The sequence below is a fragment of the Centropristis striata genome, chromosome 11, assembly GCF_030273125.1.
Source record: "Centropristis striata isolate RG_2023a ecotype Rhode Island chromosome 11, C.striata_1.0, whole genome shotgun sequence".
Taxonomy (NCBI): Eukaryota; Metazoa; Chordata; class Actinopteri; order Perciformes; family Serranidae; genus Centropristis; species Centropristis striata.
This window is the reverse complement of record NC_081527.1, coordinates 25022553-25039869: the sequence shown is the minus strand read 5'-3', so window position 1 is coordinate 25039869 and position 17317 is coordinate 25022553. Positions and strand designations below refer to the sequence as shown.

Genomic DNA, 17317 nt, shown 5'->3' with positions numbered 1-17317 from the left:
CAATCATCTTCAAGACAATCTGATGTCAATAGTTCTAATAATGGCCCCATTACGGCGACGCAAGATGGCGACAAGTGTAACACTGAACTCGAGGCTTCCAACAGGCCACAAACCAATGTGTGACGGTGACTACGTACATTATTTATATACAGTCTATGTCCTCTATGCAGTGGTCTGCTGGGGCTGTGCAGGCACGGAGAGGGACAAAAAGAGGCTCAACTAAGTGGTGAGGAGAGCTGGCTCTGTCCTGGACTGTCCCCTGGACACCATCGAGGAGACGGGGAGGATGTTAGCCAAGCTGAAATCCATCGTGAACACCTCTCACTAGTGGTCGACTGATACAGGTTTTTAAAGGCCGATACCGATTATTTTGACATCAGTCTCAACCGATCATCGATATGTGCTGCTGATTTTTTTGGGCCAATTCTTGAAGCCGATATTGCCTTTTCTCCCTCCATTTACATGATAAAAATGACACAATGACAACAAATGTTACACAAGTCTCAATTTAAACAAAAAAAGAAACATTCATTAACAAAACAACAAAACGTATTAACAGTTGGATATCAAACAATGTGTATGTTGTTCTAGGCCTCGAGGTGAAGTATTAAGATGATCAGCTTAAAAAGCCAGTCAGGGCTCAAGATCAAGGTGTTGGTGGGTATTTTAATGTTTTTTTTTGAGTGGCCATGAACCAGATGAAGTATTAACTTGTGTTTGTCAATGTTTTTCATATCCATCTCACTAATTAACTGCTTTTCTTAAACCTCCACAAGGGGGTGTAGTTACACTGTGAACACAGTACTGAACAAAACAGGTATTTTTACATTTTGGACAGAACTGGGTTAGCTGTTTTCCTAAGCTTCTTGTCTTTATGCTGAACTAGGCATGTCTTTAACTTTCTACTGTACCTTCAGGATTTGAGACGAGATGTTAAACAGTCGCACATCCGTGTCATCTTCAGTGTCCAAGGACTTTGTTTGATGTTATGGAAGCAAAGAAAGGCTCTAATTATGTGAATTTAATAAACAACTGAACAGCACTTTTGAAAACTAAAAGTTTTTATTTTAATGCTGCTGAATTTCCAGCATTTTGTCATTTTTACTTTATCTGAATGTATGTGGTAGAAGGTCTGCATTACAAACTGATGGTGACACGAGATTGTGATAGTTTGGTCCTTTTCTGAGTGAATGAGCACCATTTTGACCTGTCTTTTGCACCAATTTTGTGGAAGTGCAATGTTATACACCTGGAATGCCTTTTAATTAGAGCATTAGCACCTTGCTCAAATCATCAAACCACCCCAGAGCACATAAACTATGACTATGTTTAGTAATGAATTTATTATAACATGTTTCTTTGTTGTTCTCATCACGGCCAAATCATGACATGAAAAGACGAAGATCAAAAAGTTATGTTCTTGGTTAAAAACATAGAGTGAATAGAAAACAGTAAAAGTAGTCACTGTGACGTCACCCATTGGCTTGTGGCCTCTGGTTTTAAACATAGACTGTATAAATTGGCCTCAATCCTGCATTTTACCATCTCCATTTTGGTTTCTGGGTGTCTCCATATTGTTTGTTTTTTTCAAATTGTTAAAATTAACTTTGATGAAATGAAAACACACTATGAAAGGGTCAAAGTTTTAAGAAGGAAATAGCATGTGTGCACTGTGGAAGTTATACTGCAGTAAAGCTTAGCTTGCTTTATTGCTGTTTAACTCTAAATAAGACCACGATTTACCAAATGAACACCATAATGTATTCAAGAGTTGAAGACTAGTGATAGAGAGGGATTAGGCAAACATTTTTCAAATCAAAATCAATCTAAATCAAGTAGCCTTTATTGTCATTATATAATTCACTATACAATGAAAAGTGCCACTGCAGTGCATAGTTATGACAATCATAACTCAAAACAACATGAGTAAAAATATAAAAACATTAAAAAAAACACATAAAAATACCGAGCTAAGGACAAAACAAGAACAAGAAGGACATGTGATGGAATAAGTAAGTATAAAAATAAATAAATGACTACTGAAAATGCTATAATTTATAGATGAGGTAGATTGTATGTTTTGCAAATATCAATTGAATTGAACGTGTCCGTTTTATTGCACATTTTAATTAATATGTCCTGTATGAGTGTTGAGAGTTGTGACAGCCCAGGGAAAGAAGCTGTTTTTCATCCTGTCATCCTGCTGGTTCTGCATTACAACCAGGTAGAATGCAGGTTTGAGGCACTTCTGCACTGCTCCACTCATCAGGCCTGCCCCTGTTTGCCCCTTGGTTAAAAATGTTTAAAGAAAAACTATAGATTTGTGTATTAGGGCCGTCTCAGAAATTATAGTACATAATGGAAAGATTTAGCCTCGCTTGCTATAATAAATGGGAAGCAGTCAATGTGGTCTGTCGACCATGGGCTCACACGCACTGGCCCTTTAATGACTGGACCGCTCCATTCAGAATAAAAGGGGAGAACTGACTGACCCATAATTAGAACTACTGAAATATAATAAAAATACAAACAGTTGTTGGGATACAATAAAGGAAATCACACTGAAAATGTATCTATCAGAGTGTAAATGTTTAGAGTGGATGTAAAAGGTATTACAGGGCAGTAAGGCCCTCTCTCCGGTCCCGTTCAGCTCATCTATCGCTCTCATTGCGGAGACTGAGCTGCTGGCAGTGTTGTCAAGCTAGCCAGCCTTAGTGGGATTTATAACCGGAAATAACAGATTTAAACCTTCAAAACAAAGCATGGGCAGGATTAAATACTTGGGAGGCAAATGCTACTGTGAAAAAATAGCCAATCAGATGTTTCTATATTCTTTAATATTTTATCCATACATAATATTCTATCTATCTATCTATCTATCTATCTATCTATCTATCTATCTATCTATCTATCTATCTATCTATCTATCTAGGGTGGATTGCCCTAATGTGGGACATTTTTTGCTTTTCAGACTTCTGTAGAATATTACGATGTGAAGGCAACACATTAAATCCACATCCAATACCTTTTTGAAACCCTCGGGGGTGTCCTCATCAAATCAAAAGAAAAAATGCAGATAACACATTCATAAAAGAAATTATATAGATATCATTGCTCTTAGTGCCAAACTTTCTGAGAAAATGTGCAGCTTCCTAATGTGGAACAGTCATTTGCCTAATGTGGGACACTGTAAAGTCTATGTTAAAAGGTCTAAACCATGGTGCACCTTCATTCATGAATGATAGTAAAACTTCCTCAATAAATAATTCTGTAGGTTATTTTTATGTTCAGTCATTTTATCATTTGCAATGTTGTTTATGTTAAAAAAAAAACAAGGTTTATGATGAACGTTGGAAAATTGAGCATCATTTAGCAAATAAAACGATATGATGGTTTTGATGCATTTATTATGAACTCATGAAGTTTATTTAAAGGCATAGATACCTATCAATCTATCCATCTATCCATCTATCTATCTATCTATCTATCTATCTATCTATCTATCTATCTATCTATCTATCTATCTATCTCTCTCTCTCTTGGTCAATATGTTTCAAGTGGCTCAATAAGGCAAATTATATTTGGTTAAAATCTTTTCCCTTTTTAAACATAGTAAATGACAATGTCAGGCAAAACACAAAAAGTCCTTTTACTGTGAAAGGTGTAACCGGAAGCGGCTGTTTGCAGCTGACAGGGTGCTGCTGGCTGGAACAGGATGCTGTCAGGCCGAAGAGACGCATCAACCTAACGGACAGAAACCGCAGAGCATCCTTTGTTTTCTGGAGCTGGATATCCAGGTAAGGCCGGCTAACTAGCTTGGTTCTAATGCTAACTTGGCTGTCTGTCAGGACCAGAATGACTAAACGTTACTGAAGCCTCTGACGATACGCAGGGCCGTTTTTTTCTCTCTCTTCATTCCCAGTCATGTCGAAAATATGGCTATTGTTCGGCATGCTGTCATACAGGCAGCAGCTAAGACATTTTAATGTAACGCAGCATTTGTCAGTGTAGCTATGGAGATAATGTAAGTGTGGTGTGTGTGTGTTAATGTGTTAGCTATGTGAGCTTTGGTGTGGTGTTACACAGTTAGCTTCCAGGTCAAGCCACACACAGACGTTTGGTGCTTAATACATCCATGGTGCTGCTGCTGTATCTATCGGTGGGGGTTTGGCATTGCATTGCATCACCACCAGCGCGCGCACGCCCGCACGCACGCATGCAAGCAGGTGTAGATGGTGTTTGTGTCAGCTGCTAATGTGCAGATCCTGACACGTGCACCCTGCACCTATCAGCTGATACTGTCATAGGATGGAGCATTTCTCTTCTTGTGCTGGACACTTCAATGTTTGTCTCCAGTCTTATGCAACCCTGTGTCCATCCCACTTTCTGTTAGTGATATGTTTCAGTCTTTGCATACTTTGTATTACGCACTCTGTATGTGAATGAAGGATCACATCCACAGTAGAGGTCGACCGATAGTGTTTTTTAAGGCCGATACCGATTATTTTGTCATCAGTCTTAACCGATCCCCGATATGTGCTGCTGATTTTTTTGGGCTGATTCTTGAAGCTGATATTGCCTTTTCTCCCTCCATTTACATGATACAAATTACACAATGATAACAAATGTTACACAAGTCTCAATTTAAACAAAAAAAGAAACATTTATTAACAAAACATATTAACAATTGGATATCAAACAATGTGTATGTTGTTCTGGGCCTCGAGGTGGTGGCGCCTCAGATGAGTCCACATATTTGATGTGTTTTTCCTTTTTCCGGTATCAGCAGCAGCTCACCAGAGAATGGCAGATGTAGCACCGAGCCTTGCCTGATGGTGGCTCAGTGAAATGGGCTAAATGATCGGCGAACGCACACACGTATCGACCGATTCCGATACAAATAAAATACGCAAATATCGGTCCGATATATCGGCCGGCTGATATATATCGGTCGACCTCTAATCCGCAAGTAGATTCATACTTTGGTTTTGGGGTCAGTGCTTGGTAGGTTTGACTACAGCCGGGAAAGTGGTGGCTTTTAGATCATTTAAAAATAAGATAGAAACATAATTGTCAATGTGTAATAATTGAGTCTTCAGTAATAATGACTCAATTTCATAAAATAATTGTCCAAAAAGACAAATGTAGCATACACATGTTTGCCTTAAATTGACCATTAGAGCCAGCAGCGAAATTTAAGCTTCTTGCTTTCAGTTCATGAGTTTGTCTTCATACTTTATGTTTGCGTACTAACAGTTCAATAACTCAGTGGAGCCCTGGAGGTCCATACATAGATGATGACAGTAGGTGCGTGGATAATTCCTGGATGACTGCAGCTTGTGATCATTCATACAGAGCAAAATATAAACCAGATGACTTGCTTACTGCAGTGAGAATAGACTTCTAAAGCACACATAAAGTAATATAATCAATGCTTTATAATAGACACATTCAAGTGTTGCCATTACAAATGAACATATTATGTTTTCCAGGGATAAACCCAATTTGTTGGCACTATGTTTAGTGTTACAGTAACTTTCTTGGAAACCACAATGTTCCAAAACAGCGGCTCTAAATGTCCTTGAAGGATTTTCCAGCTCCGGTTCTCTATATGGATGATGTTTTACAATATTAGTGCCCTATGATTTCTGTGATTCAGAAAACAGACAGAATTGTAGGATTTACTAATACAATTGAATCCACTGTAAAACATGGAATATAGTGGAATTTAGTGTAATGTGAATGAAATTTACCATCAAGAGTTTCCCTTTTCCAGGAGTTTCACAGTGTCTATGCCGAATGGACATAACAAAACTCTACTGCTGTGTTTGGGGTTATATTTACAGGCACACTGCTTCCGTCCCCAGCTTGCTCTGTTAGTGTTTCACTGAGGGCGGGTCAGCTCCTCTACTCGCACCAGGGCCAGTTTCCAGTAAATCCGTCAGTCCAGTGCTTGAAAAAGTAAAAAGTAAATAAATAAATATTTCAATAATGTTACAGATTCAATTGCCTAGACTTTGCTCTGCCTGTGTAGACCTGTCTCAATATCCACATTTTGTTGGACGATATATTGTCCCAGAAATAATTATTTTAAGACCATTTAATGCCATGTTATAATGATAATATAATAGCAAAATTCAAATTCAAAGTTCACTGCTTCAAAGAGCTACACAATTTCAAACTCACACAACACAGAGAGCAAACAAGTGGACAGAAGCGGTGCAAGGAATCATAGTAAAATGTGTCTGAGTATTTTTTTTTTCTCTGTTTATCCAGCAAAGGAGCTGTGAGCTGCCCCCAAGTCTTAAAAACCAGCTGTTTTTATGGCATCATGTTGGTTTGCAACATTTAATGGGCGATATTGTACAATAAACAGACATGACCTTCATAACTGTTATTGAGTTGGACAAGTCAATATTGTAATTATGGTAACAGGCCTATGCCTGTGTTGTGTCCAACTTTAGTGGCAGGTGGTTTGACCAAAGAGATCCCAGTGAGGGCTAGCTTACTGCAGTCAGCCACACCAGACAGCAGCTTCCACTTTAGTTTGAAGTGCCTCCCTTTGTTCTGAGCTGTAAATGCAATAAAACCACCTAGGATACACATAACCGTAAACACATGTTAACACAGAGCACATACAAAATACATGTGTGGGAATGAGATTATTCATTTATTAACCCATTTCAGCCGGGAAAGCATTATCACATTTCTACCATTAAAACCAGGAGCGCTGTTGCGTTCTACCATTAAAGTTTTGTAGTATTTGTAGTTTTTTCCACCCATTTTCAGTCTCTTGGCCAATGAAATGCATCAGAATACATGTGGGAGTGTCGCAATGCATCATGGGACTTTTCCAGAACTGAAATCATAGAAGAGGACGACTATAGCGGAGGGAGCTCAGAGATAACAGCTATAAGCTCTCAAATACTTTTTGAATTTCATTTCTATCTGCTACAGAGGCTGAAAAATCTATTATTTAGTAGGAAGCGTTGACACTTCTGTTCAATTTCCAGAAAAACTTCAGGTTTTAGGGGGTTATTTTAAAATCGCCCAGAGGTTTTACGGGCATTTTTTCCAGGTGTTTTAGGCCTAAATGGGTTAATTATCCTAAACCATTTAGCTGAACTCTGGTTGCGTGGGAGCCAATCCCTGTTGACATCAGGCGAGAGGCGGGGTACACCTGGACAGGTCTCCAGACTATCACAGGGCTGACACATAGAGACAGACAACCATTCACACTCTCATTGTGAGGCCACATTTATAGCAGGGTATTTAGAAAAATGAATATCCCCCCCCCCCCCCCCCCCCCCCCCCCCCCTCCATTTTCAAAAAAGTTGTCTTTTACATCAATCCTCATAAATACGCCGTCGAGCACAATTATAACTATGCCAGACCTATGGGCGGCAGTGTAGGGAGAAGGATAAAGCCATGCAAGCCAATCAGAATCCTCAGAATCAACAACGAATAACATGAGCGATTTTCCTCTTCCTTTCAAAACAACTAGATAGAATGAGCGTGAGAACCTAAAACCCCGTTTCTCCCAGTTGACATGACAACACATAACCGGAGTTTTCCAAATTCTCCACTTTGCCCGGAGGTTTGAGAAATAATCGTTTTCTGTGATAAAAACTGGGTTTTGGTGTAAATGAGAGGCCAAACTGCATGGAAATATCTGCGTTTTCCCTTCGTGTAAACGGGGCCTCATTCCCACTCTGAAATGGGGAGAACATGTAAACTCCACACAGAAGAGCCACAGGCCAGATTCAAACCGCGGACCCTCTTGCTGCAAGGCAACAGTGTTAACCAGCCCACAGAATTTAGATTAATTGGAATATATTTAATTCAAAAACATTACCTGTGTCCCTTATAAGTCCTACTAAATTCTGAGGAAAATTACTTCATGCTTTGATTTTGGGTTGCTGGAAAAAAAATCCTGACAATGAACATTTTGGTTGATCCCTGAAGAGGAATTCAGAAAAATTCCACACTAACTGGCCCCTTGTCTCCTATCATTTTGCAAGAGTTGCCCCCAGTAAAAGCAAGTAGAGTATCCCTGTGCTAAAGGGTCCTAGGGACAATGAGCTGCTGGGGCCCTATTAACCTAACTCCTTCCCTAAAAAACTACCTGTCCCCAGATTTGCTGTAGCAACATATTTATAAAAACATACATTCAGGAATATACAACATATACACACACAATTTAAATGAATGTCTCAAAAATAGATTTTGATACACACACTGATTATAACTGATAATTACCATAAAAGGCAGCATATAATAGAGTCCTTATCCACCTTATCAGTTTATTGTGCTGTAGTGCTGCATACTTCCGAACAAATGTTCAATGAAATCAGCACAAACCAGCTGACAGACAGTAAGCCTGGAGCTTTTGGAGGCACTGGAGTTTTGGGGCCCCAGGGCAGTTATCCACTTTGCCCAGTCAGTAATCCTGCCATGGTGCCTGGACAAGAAACTTGAACCAAATCCAGCATTCCTTATATTGCTTTTTTTCCAGTTAGGGCTACAAACGATATAAACAATAAAAGTGTGAAAGAATAAGCAGATTTTTTTATCTACTGTGTTCAGAAAAGGTTGCAGGGGTTGGTTTACATTGCTCAGTCCCCATGCTGCCTCTCTTCACATTCAAGAGTTTGTAAAAACACTTGAACTAAGTGAATTTATTCTAAATCTGCCTGTGCAGTTAGATTTTTGTGTTTTCCATGTTGTATATGTAGACGGGAGTGACATGACCTTGCATCCAGTCTGATCTGTAGTGTTTTGGTTATTGAGGCCCTTCGACCTAGTTATTGTAGTCAAGAAAAAGTCGTTGGAATTTTTCATCAGGGTCACTGTGAGAACCTTGCTGACAGTGCTCCACTTCTGTCTGCAGTCTTGATGAGTAATGCTGGATAATTTAGTCTTTGCAAACACTAACAGTCAGGCTTTTTCCTGGCTCTGACTGGAGCCTTAGTGCTGTCTAGGGCTGCAGTTTTAAAGAAGACTTGAAAGGGATTTGATCATTTTTTTGCGATGTATGAATTTTTTTACACTTGACTGTAATATGCATTTCCCCATGTGTAGACTTTGTTTGGTTGATCCACTGAAGCAGATTCTTCCCCTGCCAAATTATGTCCTATTAGAACAACATAAATTTTGTGCAGTCATAGTCATTCACCATAGACTGTACACTGTAAAAAAAAATCTGTTTAATTTACGGTAAAATCCCGGCAGCTGTGGTTGCTTCACTGTAAAAATTACAGTTAGTGGGATTTCTACTGTAAATTTAAATGTAAATATTATTAAAAAAACTGAAAAGTCCCTTTATTTTTAGATTAATTGTGTCCTTGTGGCAATATGGAATTTCTCCATCCATTTTACATGAAAATTGTATATTTTTACAGTAAAACTTGTTTTGTTTGTTTTCTACATTTTTTCTAAAGTGTTGTACTATTCCTTGTTTTACGGTAATTAAAAGTGTCTACTATGGTGATATGGAATTTTTAATTTTATGCCCTATTTTTCATGCAGTTTGACATTGTTTTACTGTAATTTAAACAAACATTTTTTACAGTGTATATAAATAATGGGCATAGTCACCATGACATCACTCATTGGTTTGTGTGCCTGTTTGAAGCATAGGGTTCAACGTTACAGCTGTCGTCATCTTGCTTTACATTGTCGCCATCTTTGTTTTTTTAAACCAGGAGAGATCATATTTGGACAGGCGCATCTAACAATAAACTGTTCACACTAAAACAAAATGTATGTTTCTTCCCAGAGAAATTGAACAGCCCACTCCTTTGAGTGTCTTTTATTACAACCGGACACTGAACAAGTCATTTTTACATTTACAAAATGTTCGAATAAACTTTCATGGACTGAAAAAGGGTCAAAGTTCTGAGTCAAAAACACAGCAAACACATCCACAGCAATTTAGATGTAATATACTATACTGTAATTAGGGATGGGCATCGATTTTCGAATATTCGAATCGTCATTAAATTATAAATAATCAAATAGTTCATCAAATCTGGAAAAAAAAAAGTTGTATTACTGGTGCCTTCCACATGGGGGTAGCCTAGCATTTGATGATACAGTGTGGCGGGCTAGATGCCAAACTGTAGAAGAAGAAACAAACAGAGGAGAGGGTGTTTTCCACGGCGAGACAAGTTACCCCCAGAGGGGTTTAGAGACTCTGGAGGTGACGTATGGTTTTCGCCGTCGCTAACTGTACACAACGTCAGCAGCTGAAAGCAGCATGGCTAATTATGAGTCTCCGCTGATCATAAACATTGTGATTGTGAATTAACCGGGTGTCTGGTGCTTGTTGTAAACAAACAGAGATCATTAAGTGAACACCTCCTGCAGCAGCACATACACACTGTACTGCTACAGAGCTAACTGCCGCTAACGGCGGCTTTTCTTAACAAGCCGGCCTCCGGCTCGGAAGAGTAAGAATGAGTCGATGGATTTGTCTTTCTTGAAAAATAGGGGGTCTGAAAAGTTGCTAAATTTAGCAACAAAGTTTCGAACACTGCTTCGCTGGTGGGGGGTGGGGGGGTTATTACCGAATATTCGAAAATTAATCGATTAGTACCCCACGATTATCGAATAGTAGTTTTGCCTGAAATGCACATCCCTAACTGTAATATGCAGTTTTTCTTCGCTTCTATTCTGATTGACAGCTTGCCGTGTTAGCGACCTGTCAATCAAAGGTAGCCACACCCCAAATCACTGCCTGTTTTATCATCCAAAAGAGACTATTATTTTTTCCAAATAATATATTTTTTCTGAAGTAGTAAATCAAGTGAGTTTTTGTATTGAGTTAGATAGGACTGGAGTTCTTTGGCGCCCCCTGTTGGATTTTTTGGAAAGATTGTAGGCTTAAGGCTTGCTTCACTGCTCAAACCAGGAAGTTGCCGCATGATCACCACAAACAAATCTCCACATTGAGAAATCTTGGTTTGTGGTGGCCCTCCACAATATCAACACTGACTGCCATTTGATTTAAAAACAAGTTTTGCTGTTAAATCTTAGTGAATGTAAGAGCTCGGTGCACAGCCCTCCTTGTCCCACTCTCACTCTCTATCTCTGTTTATCAGACTACCAATGAGATTAACTAGCTAGCATACCCCGCGGTCAATCTGCCTCACTCCCCGCTGCTGCGAGACTTGGACTAGGTCTGGAGGAGAGCAGATGGCCGCTCTGGAGATGGATTCAGTTAGCCGATGTTGCAACTGGATTTCAGTCAGCACAAACTTCAGCTGGGGGTCACAGTGGGCTGTGGCTGGTGGCGGTGCTGAGCCCACCCTGTGTAACAGCAGCAAGTGAAAGTTTGCTGATCTGGCATGGAGCCGGGGCGGTCCAGGATCAGACCCCTGGCCCTGTGGTTTGCACTGGCTGAATTAAAGTTGTTACTGAAGGTAAATCAATGTCCATCTCTGAACCAAGTCCACTTTCCTCCCAGCAAACTCTCCTAGCTGCAGTTCTGCAACTATGCAGAGAAGGGATGGGAATAATGAATCAATGTTCGATTAGGGCTGGGCGATATAGCGATATAAAAGATATATCGATATATTTTTAAATGTGATATGGAATTAGACCATATTGCATATATAATTCAATTTTTTTTCCCTTTCTTTATATAAATGCTGCCCTTACTAGGTTTTTTTTTAGTTTTTAGTTCTTTTGTAATGTTCGTTATTGTTTTCCCATATAAATATATTTATTTGAGAAAAATATCGGCCTATTTCATTTCATAGGCTATTTTTATTTAAGATTTTTCTTATTTAAGTGTGCACTTTATGGAGCTTAGATTTTTCTTTGTTATACAGTATTTATGTTCGCTTAAATAAACGGTTTCAGTAAAACTACTTGTGACTTGACATATTTGACTTTGACTGAACGTTTGCTCTCACTATGAATAATACGATAAAAATATCAGGATATATATCGTATATCGATAATCAGCCTAAATATACGGGGATATGACTTTTGGTCCATATCGCCCAGCCCTATGATCGATTAATGATCATTAAGATTTTGGTCGATCACGTGGAATTTTTAATCAATCTGTGTATTTCTTTATTTTAATTTTATCTATGACGTATCAGTATCACTGGACTGAAACATGGCCGAGCGTTCAGTTCTGCGGCTGTACGTCAATAAGCCAATGAGCTGAGAATTAAGTTGGATAAAGCTACAGTTTGCAAAAAGAGGAGCAAAACTAGCTTACTGTATCAAACCTTGCTAGCATGAATTACTAGGTTTAATTTGATCCAAAACTTATGTAAACATAAAACACATTTAAATATGAAGATTACTGTGAAAACTAACCTCATGCCTCTTGGGGGGCTAGAACATAAAACATTCAACTCCTTGACGTCATCTTTACAGTTTAATCTCAGTTGATTTAGTCTTGCGACTGACAAGTTTTATGACTGTCAAGTCGCTTTTCGTCCATTCAAAATAAAAGCATCCATTTTCAAAACATACATATTGCGCACGTATGCTGCAGCAATTAATCGATAATTGACCGTTAACGTTACAGATAATGGAGTTGGCAGGTTTTGCCCATCCCTAATGCAGAGATACTGGGCTTAAACAGAATGAAGAGACATGCAAAAAAAAAAAAAGCTTTGCAGCATTTAAATGTGTTCAAAGGTTTGTGTTGCAGGAGTGAAGCCTGCAGATTTAGAAAAGGTCATCTATGCTTTGTATCCTCCAGACGATAAGAATGAGTTTAATGTTTCTGTTAGGCAAAACAGGACTGGCAAGATGATCAAGTTTAATGGATGTAATTTTGCCCCTATTCCCAGGCAAAAAAAAAAAAATGCTACACAGCTTGCATGCAGACTGTCAATTAAAATCAAATTAAAACTTAAAATGAATAACAGTCAGCAATTCTTATTCTTATTGCATAGGAACATTTAAACAAGCGCATCATATAAACACAAAAATTGTACTAGCAACGTTCATTGATATGTTACAAACCCCAACGGACAAATTGTATTCATTCTGCCTTTTTAGAAACTCTATTCTGCGCCTCAGTCCCTCTGCCTCACACTAGGTGCAGATTGAGACCTCAGAGTCTATAAAAACATTATTCAGTTATATCACTAACTGTGTTCACTCGGATGAAAGCACAACTTATTTACTTGTGTTCCATTTCCAGTAAACCTTATGGATACATATTGTAAAAAAAACTTCGACCTGCAAGTTGCGAGCTGCATCAGGAAGAAAGAAGGCTGCCCACGACATGTAATAAACTGAGTCAGATTTAGCTGTGTAAGCCTTCCTCCCACTAGTCTTCCTCCTCCTTCTTTATCCCTCCTTCCATCTATCATGAAGACCTAGACTGTGGAGCAGTGGCTAGCTGCTGACAGAGGCTAATGGCTGTTTAACTGGTTAGGGTTAGGGAGATTCCTCACTGCTGTGAGGAATCTCATCTCTTAGTGAATTTTGTGTAGAGTTAATTTTAATGTAGATCAACCCAACCATTTTCTTGAAGTCTTGAAGTAATTGTACATTTTGATAAGGTTCCAAAGTTTGCAGTTTGTTCCAGGTTAAATATCAGGGCCCTAGTGAGAGTTAGAGGCTGTATATGGGTTGTTTGCAATGTAATGTTTCATTTGAAATAATCATAAATAATGAATAAAAACTAAACTAGGCTCTCTGTCTACCTATTGTAGACACAGACGACTGGTTTGACTACGGAGAAGAGAATGACGGCTCACTTGACAGCAGTCAAACTTCCGGGTCACGTAAACCCGACCAATTAAATATTAAAATAAAATTCAATCCTGGTGCCCGTTTTTCCATTTTCGTATTTTTTATCTGAGCCTAATATTGAAATATGAAAAAACAAGCATTTTTTTCGTTTTTTTGTGTTATTATAAAAAACAAATAACAAAATAACCAGTAAATTTTTCATTATTTGATTTTTGATTGCCAATTGAAAATGGAAAGAACGAATGATACATGGATTGATGTAGTCCACCAATTTGACATATGAAATCACGTTTACCTGAGGATGGCATCAGGTCATCTTATCTCTGCTTGGAGACTACAAATTAATAATGTTTTAGCGTCTTTACACATTGTTTCTGGCTTCTGGGAAGTGCTGCTTGCTTCCTTTAGCATCTACCCATTGCACCACGGAGCTCCATAGCCCAATCACCATCTGCAGCCAGAAGTCCATCCATATTTATTAGAAATTACCTTGTATGACGTCTCCTTGTAATTGTGTTCTTTATATTACACACTTCTTCCACATAAACAGAACTGAGGGAGATGAGCACACACACTTTGCCACATCACCAACAGTGTGTGTGTGTGTGTGTGTGTGTGTTTGTGTGTGTGTGAGTGACTCTCCCCACACTGGCTTCTTTATTGATATTTTTACAGAAGGAGAAGGGCTACTGGGCCAGCTGACCGCAGCTAAAGTTAGCAGCAGTTAGCATTACTTTAGCATGTAATGCAATGAAAATAGACCTTTTATGTGGATTGTGCACCAATTTTTCACAGAGGGCTACTTTCTGAGACATAACATTTTAATAAATTATATTTAAAATTGTTATACATTATACAAACAATGTATTACATTGTCAGCCAATTCTATAAATGATAACTGAGAAAATAATAAATAAATAAACATCATCAGCCAATTGCTGACTATTTGAAACGCTAGGTGACCTTTTTGCTGCATTATATATTGTGTACAAAAGGCTTTAATGACAGCATGTACACTGATAGAGACAGGCCTCTGATTGGCCAGTATCAGCCCATCATAACACTCAACCCACATATCTGTCAGTCTCAAATATACTCCTAATAGTAACTGCATTCCTGTTAACTTGACTACTACAACAAACAGTTTGCAACATCTAAAATGTAGTGACAGCAATAGCTGGTGTGATGCTGGTTTTCAGTGCTTTTAGCTTGTCCGTAGAGCTGGGCGATATGGACCAAAAGTCATGTCCTGATATATTTAGGATGAATATCTATATACGATATATATCCGATATTTTTATTGCAAAGTGAGGGCAAATATCACATGTCACATGTATAAACATAACCCATGAAATAAAACAGGCCAATCTTTTTCCGAAATAAATATATTTATATAAGAAAAGAATAATGAACATTACAAAATAACTAAATATAACAAACCCTAGTAAGAGCAGCATTTATGTGTAAAGAAAGAACAAAGAAATTGAACTACCGTATTTCCTCAAATAGTAGCCGGGGCTTCTATTAATAAAAAATCAGTTTGGGATCCGGCTAATAATAGGGGCAGGCTATTATTGGAAGGAGGCTTTTATTAAAAAAAGAAAATCAGAGCAGCTCTGACCGGCACTTTTTAGAGTGTTTTACACAGCGCATTGTAGCCAGTTACCCGGATGTCAGCCATATTGGAAGTACTCGGATGTAAACAAACAATGAACAGCACGCTGAATGTTCATTTTAAGCAGGATTTAAAATGTCTAAACTACTAAAAAGCCCAGAAGAACGTGCGTAAACAGCTCGACTTTACAGAGAATGACTAGGACAGCGGGACAAACAACCATATTTACCTACAGTACTAACTCGTGTGGCCAAACTTCTAAATACAGGTGTTGTGTTGAAATCTGTTGCGGGTCCGTCAAATGATGTTTCCTGAATGGTGTTCTCCGTAGCATCACCTCCGCGGTTGGAGTTAGGATTTAAGTTTAAGGCTAGGCCTTGTAGAGAGAACTGTTTGGGGTTAAGGTAAACTTGGGGTCATGTTAACAACTTAAAGGAGGACTGGTTGGGGTCAGGGGTCAGGTTGGTGCAGGTTAAGGCAAGGGGGATACATATCGACGGGGGAACAGACTTTGACATAACACCGGTAAGACACCCAGCTTATAAAAGAGGCCGGCTTTTATTTACTACAAATTGTTTTTACACCCGGTTACTAAATGAGGCCAGTCATTAATAGGGGCCTGGCTTTAAATTGAGGAAATACGGTATATCGATATGCGATATGGTCTAATTCCATAACACATTTAAAAATATATCGATATATCTTTTATAACAATATATCGCCCAGCCCTACTTATCCGTCATTGTCGTTTCGGGAGCTTCATGTTAGAGAAGTTAGCTAACGCTAGCTTGCCCTTCAGCTTCCGCAGTATCAGCTTATACTTTACATATTAACTTTGAATATCTGTATTGTCATTGCTATAACAATCTCCAAAAAACAGTCTGATGACATGTCAGCTTTGCATTCAAATATGCTATTTACAACAGAGCTCATCATCTGTTACATCGGCTTTTACAGGTTTGTTTTCTCTCTGTTGATTTCTGTTTGCTGTTGCTGGCTGCAGAGAGTGGGACAGTCCAGGGATCTGGTGTTTATGTGTTAGTGTGTGTGGAGAGGGGGAGGTTCTTCCAGATGGCTGCCCCAATCAGATTAGAGATGTTAAAACCTTTCTACTTTGCCACCCCTGAAAACAAAGGCGAGTGTTCTTGCCATTCTGTTCTACACACTAGGCACTGAAGTGGGGCACCAAATGGTTATAGTAATTCTCCTTCCTTGAGATTAATTAATGAACAAATGCTGCATGTAGTGATTGTTTGAGGGTAAGAGGGTAAGAAAAGATCCCCCCTCGTCAAGGCCACTGGCCTATATTACATCAGGTCATCAGCAGCCCTGTTCATGTGGTGATTGAGGCATTATGATTTCATCATGAAAGAAAAAGGTCAAGACGCAAGTCTTTGAAAAGCAAGTCCAAGTCTTGTCCCAAGTCTCTGACTTCACAATGTCTATGTACCACATCTCTATTCTATTGATTTGACTGGTGCAAGTCTGAAAGCAGGTTTTTTCCCGTGCACCAATACTTAGTTTGAAAATGACAAGAGCACACTGACCAAAAACACACCAAATCCTCCTCTTTTATGCAAGCCGAGCCATTTATGTCCAGTAAAAACACTCAAAACTAATGTGCTGCTGTGCAGAAATCCCCATGATATGTTTCATATTTATGTAATATGAACACATCTCTGTCAGGATTAAGTAAGGCTTTACAATAAGGCCACATAGTGCATGAGAGAGAAGACTTGAAACAGCTTTACTAGTGTAAAAACTGCGAGTTTAGCTCACCTATGTAGCAGCTTTTGATAGGTAGAACTAAACTTGACAGTCTGACTCAGCAGTTTTTGACTGAAATGAATTGAACTGAACTTAAGTTTGTTTGTTCTGTAGTTCAGTGGATTCACTATCCAATGAAGATTTTGTTTATATGATGATTTTTTTTTTAACAGATGGGAAAGTTGTTTTCAAAATGTGATGTAT

At 38.7% G+C, this 17317-nt stretch overlaps 1 protein-coding gene across 1 annotated transcript in view; it reads left to right on the top strand.

The window, feature by feature from the left end:
* The first annotated feature begins 3741 nt into the window (after positions 1-3741).
* fam110b (family with sequence similarity 110 member B) overlaps positions 3742-17317 on the top strand; it is a 50918-nt gene continuing 37342 nt past the window's right edge. Inside the window, exon 1 of the mRNA XM_059343935.1 lies at positions 3742-3797. The gene's annotated coding sequence lies outside the window, so the exon portion shown is untranslated. The remainder of the gene's footprint in view (positions 3798-17317) is intronic.